Below are 15,673 nucleotides of genomic sequence, written 5' to 3' on the forward strand. Positions count from 1 at the left end.
TCCCTCATAATAAGTTTATCGGGTGAGCTTACTCTGTTATTCAATCGATATTGACAGCGTTAAGAATTAACACAAGTCAATGAATAATTGGGTCGTCCGTAGGTTCATGCCACCGACGATGATCCAATCGAGATACTGATGAAGAATAATCCTCGACAAACAACTTTTCAAACTTACAGTAACTGTTCATGAGCATCTAGTTTGGTTACATAAATCGCTACGATGTATCGCTTCCACAAAATTTAACAATCATAACTCAATGGATCGTATTTCCGTCTGCGACTTGCTCTTAAACACGCTGGAATTACATGGTTTTTGAAGCAAATCGTGACGTGATGAAAAATTGGTCATTTACGGCATTATTGAACAAAAAACAATCTAAAAGAAGCAAAATGAACCACTATTAGCTACCTTCAAAGCCGGTCTACATTGGAAAATGTCATACTCTGTATCTGGTGAGATTGGAAAGGAATTCTGTATTATGAGCTAACAAGTCCCTGGATGAATTAAATACAGCGATCTGAGACAAACGATCAGAGTTAGCCAGGAGGAAATGTATCGTGTTCTAAGAGGCCAATGTCGGACCTCATGTCTCATTTACAAACCGGCAAAAATTTTCGAAGCTCTGTTGGTAAGGGCTAGTTTACCCGTTCACCAGATATTGCATGTTCAAATTAACCTCTTTTTAGGTCCCAAAGAAAGTCTGTTAAGGGAAGAACTCTCTGGACAGCATAAAATAGCGCATGACATGTTGACTACCTATTTGTCATTCTGTTACATCACGTGTTACTGAAATTATAGCATTTTCGCAAATATCCAAATCACATTACCATATTCCGATGAACTCGATATTTTGAAATATGAAAAATGTATGTTTTGGTTGGGAAATGAAATAAAAAATTAAATTACAGCATATTGCAGGACTGAGTATGCAATCCCACCTCACAACGAATTTTCGACGATTCATTACAATTTTTTTTTAAGATTTACATAGATATGTATTCTTAGCAGGAAACTAAAAAATAAACACTTCACCATGACTCATATGATGCAATTTGCTTCCACTTCTGTTTCTCCAACGGAAACAAAACTCAAAACCGATGATTTCGAAAACGAACTGCTCATCAGAACTAGCCAGAATGATTGTTCTCACCATATATTTTCACATCTTTCGATTACTTCTATGACATCCTTTCACAGCCATTTAAATGATTTAAAGGTATTTCGTTTTTGAAGTATTTGGATTAATCGTGGAAAAATATCAGTACTCGAATATATCAGTTTAAACATGAATCAGAGCGGTCGTATCCTTCATATGCAGAGAGAATAGTTTTCAACTTTTCGTAACTTGCTTCATACTCAATTGTCATTCATTCGTGATTGTAATCAACTTGAAGGATGACTTGTTACACAGAAAAAAATATTCAACTGTCCGTTCCTTTTGAGCACTGGTTGCAACCATTCGTTCGCGGTCATGAGCACTATGGTAACCAATTTTCATTATACTGAGCTCTCATAATTTCCGGAATCGAATCACTCCATGTTCCGTAAAAAAAACGGGAAAAATCCCGAACCGGAACTGCAGCACCTCTTCGGCTCAAACGCGCGGGATAAACTAAAAACAAAACAAAAATCCGCCCTACTGATCTCCCACTTGCACTCGAGTTACGGGCCGATTAGCACGATTGGTATCCCTTCTTGTCGCGAGACATTATGAGGCGTGCACCATTGTTTCCGCCAATAACCCACAGCGATCAACGTGTTCGCAAAGTGCGGCTCCACGACGCACGACCCAGCTCGAAAACGACGCACGGAGCTGCTGTCATCAGCATTAACACTGTCGTTGTCATCATTATCGTCACCGCTATCGTATCATTAGCATTACTAACCGCGTGCGCATCGCCAGAAAATTTTCCCGACTCATGCTGGGAAATCAGGATAATGCAGCGATTCATTCACGAGGACCTGGGATGACGGTGGGTTGGAACTTGGATTTGAAGAGAATAATTCAGTGTGTGCCCATAATGTTGAAACCACTCAAATTGTACCAGTTTGCAGAGATATGTAAGTGCTCGGTTGAAATGATGTATATTGTGTAGGATATAATAATTAACTTCGTTTAAAAGACTGACCATTTGAACATTATTGTGACAGGCGTGAAACATTAAAAAAACGAAAACGCTATTGTTCAATAACTAAAGGACCAAATTGAAAACTATCACTTTTTTTTACAAAATTAACAGCAATTTCGGATGAATTACACAAGTTTCTAGTTCGTAGGTCCTTATAGGTTTGTAGGTACAATCGTTATCGTTATTGTTCTGGCTCGTTCAGTAAGTCGTGGGTCAACAAGTCGTTTTCATAGACAGTGTTTTCACAGGGCTGAAAAAATCTTTTATGCTACCCGCGTTCAAGAATGGTGTCAAGCGAGATATATCGAATTCTCGCGGAGTGACTTCACTGTTTTGAGCTGCAAAATATTTCATTTTCCAAGACCAACATGGGGAGGTCTTCAGCAACAAAATTAGTATCGTGATGGTTCCGAATCTGGAAGGCTTTTCAATCCGGATAATATATCAATCATCAATATCATCGAAAAATCAAAACATAATTGGTATGTTCAATAGATGCGATTGGTAGGTATCGTAATGCATCGACACTCAAGCGCTTCCATAATAAATTCAACTACTTGATATATTGGCATATCATAGTATGAAAAATTACCGTTCATATAAAATAAGAAGACATTAATTTTAGTCACAGAATCCCACAAAAACATGTTATATTTGTTCAAAATTTGACAAATTTCTTCATTGTGCCGTTATTTTAATTCCGGAAACTTTTTCAAATCAGGATTCAAATTCCGGACACTTTTGCTTTCAATTCCGGACACATGTTGTCAGCAGCATTTCTTTGAGAGATATTATACATTGATTATTTTAAAACTCATTAACATTGCGTCATAAGTAGCGGAACTAAATGGAAACACTTTTGGTAAACAAGTTTTTCTGTTAATTCAATTATTAATTGCATTTCCACAAGTCCATTCAATGCACAATGGTCCGGGGAACGAATTTAAGGGGAAATTTGCATCTAGAGCTCTACAATTACTCTTTAAACAAAAACTGTCTTCAAGAAAGTTGTTACATACGAGGGCAGTACGATAAGTACTTAGCCTACAAAAAACAAACCAATTTTTTGGAAAAGTGGCGATTTATTTCTCAACATAGTTAATCCTTTTAGCTCGATACACTTAACCCAGCGATGCTACAACTTCTTCAATCTATCTGAAAAATACGTTTTCTCGAGGTCTGCAAAGTAAGCCACTGTGGCGGCGATGACCTCCTCATCAGGGTTACCATATCTACAGAATAATCAGTATTTATACTGATTTTTCAGAATTTTTGGAACCAAGAATCTGTAGAAACAAAAAAAAGTAACACGGGGCCAAATCTGGAGAATACGGCAGATTGGGCAGCAGTTTGAAGTGCAATTCGACCAACTTGGCCGTGGCGACTGCTTAGGTGTCTGTTAGGGATTGACTAGTAGAACACATTTATTTATGAAAAATCCAAATCCAAGATGGCCGCAGTTCCCAAGTGAACAATTGCTTTTTAATGGTTTCATCCAGCTTGACCTGACCTGTATGTATGTTTGAGTGTTTGTAGGGTTGTCCCACATTAATTGAAATTAGACCCCGTTTCTGATCAATGATTGATCTGAAATTTGGAACATACATTTAATTCTACTGTCATTATAAAACTGCGTATTTTTAGCGACGGCCAAATTGAATTTTTCAAAATCATAGAATACGCAGCTTTATAATGACAGAAGGATTAAAGGTGCCTTCCAAATTTCAGATCAATCAATCAACAGGAACGGGATCAATTTTCCATTAATGTGAAACAACCTTACAAACATTCAAACATACATACAAACAGTCCAAGCTGAATGAAACCATTTAAAACGTAATTACTTATTTTGGGACTGCGGCCATCTTGGATTTGGATTTTTCATGATCTGCTATGTTCTACTAGTCGAGCACTTTCATTTGATACCCATGTTGATGAGGTTTTCAAAAAATATATACGGCGCCATTTTGTGGGGGCGGCCATTTTGGATTTGAATTTTTCATAAATAACTGTGTTCTACTAGTCAAGCCCTTCCATTCGATATCCATATTGATGGGATTCTGAGAAAACATTAAATCTGCCATTTTGTAGCGGCCGCCATCTTGGATATGCATTTTTCATAAATAAATGTGTTCTACCAGTCAATCCCTTTCATTTGATATCCATATTGATGGGGTTCCGAGAAAATATGAAATCCGCCATTTTGTAGCGGCCATCATCTTTGATTTACATTTTTTATAAATAACTGTGTTCTACTGGTCAAGCCCTATCATTCGATACCTATATTGATGGGATTTTGACAAAATATATACATAATCCGCCATTTTGTAGCGGCCGCCATCTTGGATTTACATTTTTCACAAATAACTGTGTTCCACTAGTCAAGCCCTTTTGTATGATACCCACATTGAAGCGGTTCTGAGAAAATATGAAATCCGCCATTTTGTAGCGGCCGCCATTTTGGATTTTCAAGATCATGGAATACGCAGTTTTATAATGACAACAGAAATAAATATGTGTTTCAAATTCCAGATCAATCGGTCAACGGGGAGGAGGTTAAATTTCTATTAATGTGATACAGCGCTACAAACAAAGTTACAAAGTTACAAAGTTACAAAGTCACAAAGTCACAAATATACAAACGGGTCAAGGTAGGTAAAACCGTTAAGTAAATAAGTGCAAAACATAATTATATTACGTTTACCGAGAGAAAATTCGTTTTTTTATGATTCGATTATCCGGAGTGAAAAAAAAAATTAATACTCCGGATAATCGAGTCCGACCTGTATTATTAATTATATATATAATAATTATTCTATTATATATATAATCCAGTTTAAAATTGTATATAATCGATATCGATATAAGTATATAATCGAGTCTGACCTGTATAGCCTTCTCTAGTTTGTTCCAATTTTTTTTGTGAATGTTTCTATAATCTTATCATTCTTTTGGTTTCTCCTGGTTTTTGCTATTGTTTCCCGATTTTGTTTTCAAATTTGTTGATTTTTCTCGATTATTTTCTTCCTACTGTACCTCCGTATTTTTTGTTCTGATTTTTTTATTTAAGTATAATTTTCGCTATTTTTCCGATTAAAAAAAACTCATTGTTTCCTAATTTCTTCCTAATTTTTTTGTGGTTATTTCTTGTATTTTTTTCTGTTTTTTTTTCTTCCTAACTTCTCATGTATATTATTCTTATATTTTTCTGATTTTTCCTGATTACTCTCTATTTTTTCTCAGTGTCTCTCCATTTTTCCGCTAGTATTATAATTTTTCCTATCTTGAATTCTTTCCTTATTTTTCCTTGAATTTTTCATCTTATTCACCTTTGTATTTTTCTCACTTTTCCAGATTTTTTTCCTTATTTTTCGTTCGAAAGCATTAGACTTCGCTTATTTTTCGTATTTTTGCTGATTTAGTCTATTTTTTAAAATTTTTTTTGCTTACTGTTTCTTATTTTTTCCTGTTTTTTCGTGATTTTTGTTATTTTTTATATTTTTTCTTCTAATTTTTCGCCAATATTATTATAATATTATTTCTCAATATTGACCTTTTTTTCAGATTTTCTCACTTTTCGGAATTTCTACCTTATTATGCCCAGTATTTCCTCAGTTCTTATCTCATGTTTCACTATTTCATTTCCTTAATCTTTCCTATTTCATTTTTTATAAGTAACAGAGCTCGGCATATTCATAGTCAACTGAGGATAATTAGCTGTCTATCTGACTGACTATATCCGTATTCAGTTGTAAATAAATTTTGGCTTCTTTACACAGTTTCTCCACCAAAACGACTAAACAGTCAGTCGGGCGTTTAGTCGCTTTCCCCCTCTACGACTCGACTATCTCATTTCATTCTTCCCAGATAAATTGTCTTCATTGCATGTTGATGTGAAAACGAATTCGCTTCTCTCCCAAAACGAATTCGTTTCTCTCTCTCTCTCTCTCTCTCTCTCTCTCTCTCTCTCTCTTATGTATCACGTATGCATGCATCGATGTTTGAGTTCATCGTGGTTTGACAAACGCTACAGGTGAGCTAGATTTTTTTTGTTACATACATGGAAATTACTCACACGTATAAAACAGCGTGCAGTGTGTGTGCGCTATGTTGCACGCTATTTACTAGTGCTAACGCGAGGACCTTCATAGCATACCTGATAACAGTCTAAGTTAGTTGGTTTGAGTTCACGATGGGTAGACAATAAACTGTCCTTAAATGGGGTAACTACTTTTTTGCATCAGAAATCAAGTTTTCGTTCCTCCATAGAGGAACAGAGGAAGAGGCAGATTAGACGTGTCAGTTAGAATAACCACTGACTGGACTAGTTAATCAGTCATGCTCGCTAGTCAACGCTAGTCAATTCATTTTCTAGTCAATTCGCGACTGCGACTGCCGAAGCAGTTCAAGTCGAAGCGAAGCTACTGAGAGTAGAGTCGGTTTTCATTTTTCACCTTCGAAGATTTCGGGCCCTGATAAGTATAACACGTTGAGTGCCACGGTTTTATAGCGACTCTATGGAAATTTTTAAACGTATTAGGGCCATCGTTTCTTATCGTATTGGAAAGTTTTTTAGTTCGAAAGGGAATGCTTAAAAGCTTATATTTTTATATTATAGCCCCTTTTTTTGTGGGAATTGGTCCTACAGGTTTGAAGTTTTTCTTTGGTCTAAAAAAGGATGGACAGACAACGTTCGAAGAAGAAGGAGCTTGAAAGAGCAACGCAGGCCATCAAGGACTAGTTTTCTTTGACCAAGCATCGGAAATGTTTGAAAATGCTCGAACAACAGTGAAAAGATCCATGCATAATTCTAAATCGTCTCAATGCAATTTTCTATCTCTGTATGGTAAGGTTCTACAGGAACATTTTAGGAACCTCTAAAATGTTCCTGTAAAAAAAAATCTCTATAAAAAATCTCTGTATGGTAAGGTTCTATAGGAACATTTTAGGAACCAAATGAAAGCAGGTTGATAATGTTAATTGAATTTGCTTCAGAGTTTAGTTGTGTTAGCCCGGAAAATATTTGAAAAAACAGAAGAATAGATTTTTCATTTCTTCTTGATATAATTGTCCACTACACCTACGTACACCAAGATAAAAATATGTAGATAAAATATTCTAATACCTGAGAGTAGTAGCTTAAAATGATGTACATCCCATGGACATGCGTTGATTTTTCACGAAGCTACAGCGTGTCAATCACTTAAAATTTCCGACTTCGCACTATGTTCCTCTATTTTTTTTGTCGAGTGTATACTAATTTTTTTTTCTATATGAACTGTCTCACGTGTGAAATGATTGTATCTTTAAAATTCAGAAGTGAGCGCATATCCATACTTTTTCTGCATCTCATGGAAACAATTACTGATAATAATCAACTACCGTATTTAATTCTTCAAAAAACTCTCTTAAATTGTGTCACCGCTATTGGACTGACACACCCCGGGTACCTTCTGGCGCGCATGGTCGTCATCAGGCTCCGTCATCGTTGATTTTTCTGCATCCGACCGATGATAGTGGCTGCTCGGATCCTTATTCTGCAGCGACTGCATATGGCTGGTGACATTGCGCTCACGAAACCTGCGGATATTTGTTTATTTCAACGCGTGTAGTTTTCTGCCTAGAGTTTCCATTAGCATCCAATTGACATGCACCAATTGAGATAATTTTTTCCCAATCCCGGTGAGTATGTGTGTGTGTGTTTTAATCCTTTTTTTTTCCTTTTCGGAGTTGGTACCGCTTCTCTGTTGCGTGCTTCAACAACGAAGGTTGTTGGTGGTTGTGTGTCACATGGTGCTTATTGTGAACTAAATCTGTGTCCTTTTTCGACAACGGATGATTGTTCTTGACAAGGTTCACTTGCCATTGCCACACTCGTGATACTCCTCTGGATTTGTGTAATCTATTTTGGGACATCCGGATTAGCAGCATTACACCGTGCGATGCATGATTGGCTTTATACAGGAAAGAACGGTGATCTCTGGGAAAAATCGGAAGATATAAAATTTGAAGAGCACAGACTGAGAATGGATGGGTAGGATAAGATAGCTATTGTGTCATTTGTATGAATACATTAGCAAAGAATAACTGAAGTTTGTTCATGTTATTACAAAATAGCCTGACAGAGTTTTCTCATCCCCGTCATTGTAGATCAATTGCAATAAACCAAAATTATTGTCCTTAACAGCAAAACGATGTTATAATAAATGAAACCAAATCCTATTAAAACACAGATTGAAATGTGAATTTTTGTGGCTGTTCCTTAACTAATTTATACATTTAGCAAATCACACAAATCATTTTTAATATCTCAATGAGCCAGATGACAACTACCAGGAAGCAAATAAATTATGTCATTTATTCACTCCCGCGGGTCACAGCGTGCAATCGGTTAGTGCACCCTTTTGACCATAATTTACATAATAAAAGCGTTTCCTTTCCATTCTTGGTACCCATGAATTGATTTCCGGATATCATCGTCGTCATCATCGTCAAAATCAACAACAACAGACAACAAAACCAGCGTTGACAAGGGGTTGTCCTCCGCGTTTGCTAATAATAACCGTCCACCCTTCTCGAGTTGTCCGAAACATTGCAAGTGACTGGTTGGCCGGCAGGGCAATTGTTAAACGATGGGAACGTGCTCTGTAATTCATACCCATCACTTTAAAGGTACAATTGAATAATCATCATACTTCAACAGCGAAAACTACTGGTGGTTTTGTTCAGTTCTATATCAGGAAGGGGTGAAGGGAACTTTGAAATCCCAGCAGGGTGCGTTCGCTCACTCCATTCCCTGTTTCGAGAGTAGATCACGTGGTACGGCAATTATATCTTGGTTAATCCATTACACAAGTATAAATGTGTTTAGATTGTTCATATTCCCCCTATCGCGTGATTCAGAACTTCTGGATATTTCGTCTATTCTGGTAGAGGAAAATGAGAAATATTTTCGATGTTCAGTTTTGTCGTTGCTACCACCGTGAATTCGTTTGTTCGAGAGAAACCAAACTATTCACTATTCCTAGCACCAAATTCTATGGCCCCGCATTAGTCACGTAACCCTATCGCATCGCGGGGCCCAATTTGAAGTGCAAACAACACCCAAAAGCAATTACACGCCTTTTCCAATTAACACTTCCCGCGGCAAACAACGAACGCGAGCAGACCGCTATTTTGTCCCGCTCAACCGTATCATTGTGCCGTGGGTATCTTTATTTTCGACGGATCAAACAAAGCCCGTCCCGAAATGATACACGTAGGTACCTGTGTGGAGGAACCGTCACATCAGAAACAATCTCCGACCGGAACTGCGTCTATTCGTCGGTGCAACCTACCTGTTGGCCGATTGTAAAAAAAAACCCTCCGTAACTCTGGGCCAAAAGCGAGAGCGACAGTTAATGAGAAATGTAAACAAATTACGGCTTCGTCATCAATTTTTACTGTCGAAGTGCGTTGCATTGGTTCGCCGTTGGATTGGGGAATGTCTCATGCCTTCAATCGCCTGGGCTCTCCCATAGTTTTCGTTTCGGTGCTAATAGCTGAAGAATGTGCATTACCAGTTGTACAAATAGACGGCCACGGGATTCTTTGGGAAAGCTCGGCTACGGAGAGATGGGATCCGAGCAGAAACTGTTTGGATTAAGGATATGACTGAAGATAGGCAAACAAATGGTGGAGAAATTAATTGTAGGGAAAAACACTTGCTGAGAGTCGCGTGGGAACATTCGATGTATATTTACCTTTTTGATTTGATCATTCCTCCATATGGAGGAAATTAATTAGCTCTATTGACACTTTCATATTGTTACTGGTTGACCCGGCAAACTTTGTCCCGTCCAAAATTTATTTTTCGTTATCACATCCACGTTTTCTTACTAAGCGCACGTTCATGGGTCCAATCGCAGAACTGTTCATTGATTGATCTTCCAATTTACCCTTTAAAATTACCTTTCACTATAAAATTCCTAGTACTTAAGATTATTTTCAGACACAATTCTCGTTCAAGACTTTTTAACCACTTGCAAATAACATGTTTCTCTGTTACATGGAATAAATGTTTGATACAGAAAATATGATAGAATAAAGACAGCCCTAAATCGGACAATTCCATTCTCGAATTTTGCTCTACTCAACACATTCGGCGATCCATTTTTATTTTTATATAGATACAAGACGATATAGGAGTGCGTTTTATCACATTAAAATCCATTTTCGGACGAAGACCAAATTCGTTAGCCCAAACATCAAATGAACTAACAACGCTTGTCAATATGTAATTGTAGAACATAAGCGGATTTAATTTTTCGAGTTTTCCCATTTTATTTCAGAGTTTTCCGAATTTTTTCAATTGTCATGTTTGGTTGAAATATGTGTATTATTTTTATGGGATCCCCTCTCCATTCCAAAGGTGGGAGGTGTGTTATACCATCATAGAAACATTTTTCGTACCCTAAAACCCTCACATCCCAAATTTGGCTCTATTTGCTTGACTGATTCTCGAGTAATGCAGCCCCTCCTTAGGGAGGGGGAGGAGTATTAAACCACCATATTTAGAAACGTGTATTGCCCCCCAAAACCTCCATATACCGAAATTGGTTCCATTTGCTTGATTAGATATGCGAGATATGCGAGATATGCAGAAATTTGAGGTTCATTTGTATGACAGCCTCTCCTTAGAGAGGGGGAGCAGTGTTGAACCACCATAGAATCGTTCATCGATCCCTAAAACCTCTATATGCCAAGTTTGATTCCATTTTCTTGATTAGTTCTTGAGTTATGCAGAAATGTATGCTTCATTTGTATAGCAGCCCCCCCTTAGAGAGGGGAGAGGAGTGTCTACTCACCGAATTTGGCTCCATTTGCTTTTTTTTGATAAGTTCTCGAGTTATGCAGAAATTTGTGTTTCATTTGTATGGCAGCCCCCACCCCCCCCCCCCCTTAGAGAGGGGGAGGAGTCCCGAACTATCATAAGAACCTTACCCGACCCCAAAAACACCAACATTCCAATTTTCATGTCGATCGGTTTTGTAGTTTTCGAGTCCATAAGAATCAGACAGACAGAAAGACAGACAGACAAAATTCCATTTTCATATATATACTAGCTGACCCGGCAAACTTTGTCCCGCCCTAAATTTGTTTTTTTTGTTATCAATATCAATGTATTCAAACATTCACGTTTTCTTACTATGAGCAAGCTCATGGGTCTAATCGCAGAACTGTTCATTGATTGATCTTCTAATCGATCCCTTTGAATTGCCCTTTTACTATAAAATTCCTAGTACAGGTCGGACTCGATTATCCGGGATTCGATTATCCGGAGTATTTTATTTTTTATTTTCGGAAATTTTTAATAATTTGTATAATAATTCTATATTGAGTAGCTAATATGGGTATCAAAAGAAAGGGTTTGACTAGTAGAATGTAGTTATTTATGAAAAATGCAAATCCAAGATGGCGGTCACTACAAAATGGCGGATTGCATATTTTCTCAGAACCCCATCAATATGGGTATCAAATGAAAGGGCTTGACTTGTAGAACACAGTTATTTATGAAAAATGCAAATCCAAAATGGCCACCACCGCAAGATGGCACCATATATATTTTTTCAAACCCCATCAATATGGGTATCAATTGATAGGGCTTGACTAGTAGAATACAGTTATTTATGAAAAAAGCAAATCTATAATGGCGGCCACTACAAAATGGCGGATTACATATTTTCTCAGAACCCCATCAATATGGGTATCTAATGAAAGGGCTTGACTGGTAGAATAGAAATCAAAAGTGGCCACCACCACAAAATGGCGCCATATATTTTTTTTCACAACCCCATCAATATGGGTATCAAATGAAAGGGCTTGACTAGTAGAATATTTATTTATGAAAAAATGCAAATCTAAGATGACGGACACTACAAAATGGCGGATTACCTATTTTCTCAGAACCCCATCAGTATGGGTATCAAATGAAAAGGCTTGACTAGTAGAACACAGTTTTTTATGAAAAATGCCCAAAAATGTATCAAAAGAATGTTCTCGAATAGTAGAACATAGCAGATAATGAAAAATCCAATCTCAGGATGGCCGCAGTCCCCAAGCAACTAATTACTTTTTAAATGGTTTAATTCAGCTTGACCTGTTTCTATTTTCATTCAGTTTGACCTGTTTCTATGTATAGAATACAGTACAGGTCGGACTCGATTATATACAGACTCGATTACATGTGATTCGATTATAACAATTTTGGACTTGATTTTATTCAGTATGGATATTTTTTTATATTACAAATATGGCTTATTTCATGAAGAAATGTAACCTTTCAACATTAATGTGAAGTTTAGGTGGCTATTACATGTACAGTGGGGTAAAAATCATGATTTTTGAAGATTTTGCTTGAATTTTCACCAGGAATTGTTTATATCGATATTGCAGCCAAATTAAGAAAGATAGAAGTTGTGCGTCAAAGAACAAATTGTGGAGTGGTTAAAGAACTTCAATTTAATTGATAGATACAATCTAATCTAAGGGGGTGGAGAGTCTAACCACTGTAAAATCATTTATTGCACCATAAAACCTCCATATGTCAAATTTCGTTTCATTTGGTTGATTAATTCCCGAGTAATGTTGAAATTTGTGTTTCATTTGTATGAAATCCAACGTTTATTTCTTACCTAATTTTCTTCGGAATATTTTCATGATGTACTGTATTCTATTAGTCAAAGGATTTAATTTGAGCTTGAGCTTGAGCTTGGGTAGACTGTACAATTCGTAGTTGCTCTCCGTGATTGACCTGAACCAACCAAATTACACACAGAACACACAGAATGACGCTTGGGACTAGCAAATCATTCTCGTTGTACAATTTTCGGTGATTCGAGCTTTAAATGGTCAATAACGACGCCGGCCACGTCCTTACAGTCACCAGGGGAAGGGAAGGAATGTTAGTATGATATTCGCCGCCCAAAGGCCAGAAGGGTCGCCTCTATAGCGTGGTTCCCTAGAGTTTATCAAGGAAGGGATAGTTGTTAGTGGGAATGGTTGAGAAAAATCAGGATTCACTGCGGTAAGTGATGTGATTATGAAAATGCGAACAATTGACCTCTCGACAAAACAAAAATCCGAAAATCTCATGTATTACAACACGCGGCAGAGATTTTCTTCAGGTATCCTGAGAAGGAAAACCTGTAAAATTGATTCATTTTATATGATATATTATGTTAACATATTCTAGTATTCATCACATGTACTTTTCATCAAATTCAATCGCGTTGGTGGAGATTCAATAGTAGGAAACCTGAGAAAGTAACCGAGAGAACTCCTCCAAGGTCAACCGATCCGGCGATATGTTCCATTATTCATCACACCTTCTCTGAGCCTATTTTTATTTTTGGGAAAACTCAGATGGTCACCGAGAAAACCTCTCTAGTAACAATCGTCCCGGCGATTTATTCTATTATTCACCGCGTGTACGCTTTTTCGCCGATCCTATTGGTTCCAGAGGAGCCCTCCCGGTCACTCCCCCAGGCCTCTCGCAAAGACATCCCTCGCCGTCGCGATTAGTAATCTAATTGCGACGTCGGAGTGCCTTCCGCGGGTAACCTGAGAATGCAACCTAGAGAACCTCTCCAAATACCTTCAGGGTATAATTCAGGAATCACACCTTCCGATTTTTTAAGTTTTTGATTTTTTAATTTCTATTTTTGGATTTTAAATTTTTGAATGTTTAATTCTTGGATTTTGAATGCTTGAATTTCACATGTTCTTGAATTTCTGAATTTATAAATGAAAAGATGGAGATTTGTTGTGGTTTTAGTATTTGCACTATAATCCACTTTCTTTTTCATGTCTTCAAAAAAAAAACAAAATTTCACAGATCGGAATGTTTTTACTGCACCAAAATTCACAAAAACACTAAAAGAGACATATTTTTCGGAGCCATCGCCCCCCTTCCAACAGGCACCATTCAGTACATTCATAAATATAACATACAAGAAAGTGTAAAGGCGACCGTACACCGTCTGTCCGGAGGTTACACATTTGACACTCTATGACAGATAAAGCTTAATTTGAAATTTGTACAAACACTATTTTGATTGGCATTCTTCAATTATCAACAGTGGCAAACAATGTCAAACATCAAATATGGAAAAATAATTGACTGACATATTTTCTGTAACCTAGCCATGTATCGACAGGTTTGACGAATAGATCGAAAAAATATATTTTAGGCATCCATAAACTGAATATTTGCTTGTCCTGTTTTGTGTCGAATATATTTGATCAGTACACGTTGATCAAATTTTATCTGCCAAAAAGAGTCAAGCACTTGACTCCGGCCAAATAGTGTATGAGCACCCTAAGCAGTGAGTTCGGGAGTTCGGGCATATGAACCATTAGCGCAAACACCTAGTTTACGAAAAAAAAACAAAAATACAAATATACAGGGAAACTTCGATATAACGTACCCTCGTTATAACGTACCCTCGATATAACGTCACTCGATATAACGTACACATTTCCAAAGTGTAAAGGAAATTTTTTTTCAATATTTTTTTTTTCTGATAGAACAATGAATTACCTGTATTGTGATGCTAAAACAAGTTTTGTACTTTCAATAAATCCCGAAATACAGCTGGTTTTGTGATTCCGGATTCTAAATGAATAAAACTTTAATCAACAGTACGAAGGAAAACATCATGAGAAAGGCTGGCTTCGTCTTCTGATTGAAGTTAATCATTAACTTTACTAAAACACCAACACAATAATGTATTATAGACTACGTTTGTGAGTACTTTATTATGCTTCGATATAACGTACAATTCGATACAACGTACAATTTTGAAAATGAAATGTACGTTATATCGAAGATTACCTGTATACACTACTTAGCATAGAGCACACCGGAACGTTGAACCTTTCGTCTCTCGCGGCTCCGTAATGCTTTTGTCTTGTGGAGTCTTTTTTCGTTGATATTCGCACTGCAGCCAAGGTCAGAAATCTTAACTGTTCTCGAACACAGTTTACAGTTTACATTTTCTACCAACACAACAAAACTAAACAAAGAGTAAGAGAAAACGTTTCCTCTCGATAGTCTTGTCTCCTTTGCATAATTGCCGGCTTATTGCTACGATAATACCGCTGCAAGAAAATCATTCCAAGAGAACTGCTTCTCTCGCTGCACTCAATTCTAACACATGCACACGCGGCCCGTCTGTAAACACGAGCACATTGAAAAAATCACGGAACATCTGAACGAAACGGGACTATCTCATTGAATCGCGGTAGGCTGGCGGACAGGCTATCAATGATGGTCACTTCCACGCACAGGACTCGTATTTAACCACCACAATCCGTAATAATGAGACGAGCGTGGAACCACACGTCTATCGCGAATCGATGCCTAAACCGCACTCCTCTATTAGTCAAAGGATTTAATTTGATACCGATATTAAGGGATTGCAAAAAATACTTTTTTGAATTTATGTTGTTTATTATGTTTTGTGTCCTCTAAGTCGAGAACTTTCTTTTGATACCCATAT

General features: G+C 37.2%; 2 protein-coding genes across 5 annotated transcripts in view; one reads left to right on the forward strand and one right to left on the reverse strand.

Annotated features, from left to right (window-relative positions):
- LOC129778126 (protein Wnt-10a) overlaps positions 1–1,792 on the reverse strand; it is a 44,193-nt gene extending 42,401 nt beyond the window's left edge. Inside the window, exon 1 of one of the 4 annotated variants that reach the window (XM_055784829.1) lies at positions 1,727–1,792. The gene's annotated coding sequence lies outside the window, so the exon portion shown is untranslated. Of the gene's footprint in view, positions 1–1,153; positions 1,171–1,268; positions 1,697–1,726 lie in introns of those variants that run through there. The other 3 variants (XM_055784827.1, XM_055784828.1, XM_055784830.1) reach the window with 3 other exon arrangements.
- The window catches only part of LOC129778125 (protein Wnt-6), a 193,608-nt gene that overhangs the window by 56,113 nt on the left and 121,822 nt on the right, over positions 1–15,673 (forward strand). The gene's annotated exons all lie outside the window — the stretch shown is intronic.

Source organism: Toxorhynchites rutilus, chromosome 3, assembly GCF_029784135.1.
Source record: "Toxorhynchites rutilus septentrionalis strain SRP chromosome 3, ASM2978413v1, whole genome shotgun sequence".
In the NCBI taxonomy this organism is placed as follows: domain Eukaryota; kingdom Metazoa; phylum Arthropoda; class Insecta; order Diptera; family Culicidae; genus Toxorhynchites; species Toxorhynchites rutilus.